Source organism: Octodon degus, unplaced genomic scaffold (assembly GCF_000260255.1).
Source record: "Octodon degus isolate 3935 unplaced genomic scaffold, OctDeg1.0 scaffold00001, whole genome shotgun sequence".
NCBI classification, from domain to species: Eukaryota; Metazoa; Chordata; class Mammalia; order Rodentia; family Octodontidae; genus Octodon; species Octodon degus.
The window spans coordinates 23,324,104-23,326,325 of NW_004524577.1; positions in this window are offsets into that span (position 1 = coordinate 23,324,104).

Below are 2,222 nucleotides of genomic sequence, written 5' to 3' on the forward strand. Positions count from 1 at the left end.
AAAAAAAAAAAAAAAAAAAAAAAGACTGGCTTCAATCTCCTGGGCTCAAGGGATCCTCCTGGGAGCTGGGGAGACGGTTAAGTAGAATAAGTGCTTCCCTGGCACACATAAGGGCTTGAGTTCAATCTCTGGTTCCACAAAAAAAAGGGATCCTCCTGTCTCAGTCTCCTTAGTATCCAGGACTCCAGGTGCATCCACCATGCCTGGCCTTTCATATTCTTATGCTCTTGATTAGTGTTGTCTTGTGAGGGCAGAAACAATATTGTATGTTGTTAAAGTTTTTCTCTAATGTCCCCAAGTCTCATGTGCTCATAGATGGGGCTCTTGGGAGAAGCTAGACTATGGGGTACTGTAGCTGGCTTGCTGTCATGGTAAGAAGGCGGGTCCCTTCCTGGCTCTTCCACCCATTCTCTGCTTCCTGGCCATCACAGGTGAGGGGCTGTCCTCCACGCAGCCCTCCCACCAGGCCTCCCTGCCTTGGAGCCAGCTACCTATGGACTAAAACACAGCCCAAAAGATGCCCCCTCCTTCAAGTGGTGGGTGTTGGGGACTGTGTCCCAGTGAGGGCATGAGGAAGACTAAGACACACATCTTTTGTATCATTACCCTTGCTTTCACACCCTGGGCTTTGACTGCATCTGGAACTAAACAAGTACCTGTTACAAAGTTGTTCCCATAAATTAATCTTGGATTGCTGCCTTGGTCGCAGAAGGCCTGAAGGGATATACTTGTATTTATTGGCTCTAAACCCCATCATTGTAAGTCAAGTCAACAAGGCACTGGCCCTTAGGTCATAGCTTTGGGGGGTTCGATTCTAGGCCCCCCATCTCCCTACACCCATTTGCAATCTTCCTGGTAGGCATCCTCATCTGCTGCCATGGAGAATGCAGGCAGCCAACAGGGGGAAGCTCTGTCCAAATGAGGCATTTGTAAAGTGTATGTGGGTATAACTCACCTTGGGCCTTTAACCGTTATTATCTATCAACTCTTTATTTGCTTGTCTGTCAAGGAGGTACAGTCATAAACCTTTAGCCTCATATCCCAAAGCCTTCACAACCATCTTCCAACTTTCTTTTCTATCCATAGCCCTACCAATTCCATACCACGAAGCTGTGCTTAAACAAGACTGAAATAAGAATGGGTTTATACAGCTCCCTCCTGGTGGGACGATCTTTTATTATTGAACTTCCGAACCACATAGGTCCCGTGTCTGTCAAATGCCAACTCCTCTGTGAATCTTGCACTATAAGTAACCTTCACATTCTGAACCTTGACACTTTTATGTCACCAAATCTCTCTAAATTTTTAGGAGGTCCAGGGGACAGGTTCTTACTATGTTGCCAAGGCTCGCCTTGAACTTTCCACCCTCCTGTCTCAGGCCCAAGTAGCTGAGTAGCTGGAATGACCTACATGCATCACAGTGCTTAGCTTTTTCCGGCTTTAGTGACTGCTCTGTACATGCCTTGCCTTATGTACTATAGTAAGTATATTAAAAGGGGGGTTTGTGTCTGATCATATTTTTATCTTCAAAAAAGCAAACTCTGGCTGGGTATGGTGGTACACACCTGTAATCCTAGCACTTAGGAGGCTGAGGCATGAGGGTCCTTGAGAGTTGCAGACCAGGCTGAGCTACAAAGTGAACTCAAGACCAGCCTGAACTGCATAGTGAGAAGGTCTCAAAACGACAAAAAAGGGCCAGCTAGCCAGCTCAATGCACTGAAGTACCTGCTTAGGTAGAGTGTAGTGGCCAGGGTTAGGTACCTGGTGTGTCGTGCCGGCCCTGCCCGCCGCGGGGTGTGCTGAGATGACAGTTGAGACAGGGCGTGGTGGCGCACACCTGTGATCTCAGCTCTTCCGGGATTGAACTCGGGCCTTTGCCTTGCCAAGGAAGTGCTTATTTCTACTGAGCCATCTCCCCAGCCCCTCCCAGCTCTTTTCTTTGGGAGGCTAAAAACAGGCAGATAGGGGGCTGGGGAGATGGCTCAGTAGATTAAGCGCTTCCCTGGCAAGCACAACGGTCTGAGTTCAATCCCCAGTTCCTCAAAAAAAAATAAAAAAAAAAAAAAAAAAAAAACCAAAAAACAACAGAGTGGCAGTAGGTGTTTAAAAATAAGCCATGTGACAGACTTCCTGTACTTGATTAATAAAACACCTTGGCCGCTACTCTGAGAGACAATCTCTGATTTACTAAGGAACAGAAGGTTCTTATCTCAGCAAAGCGT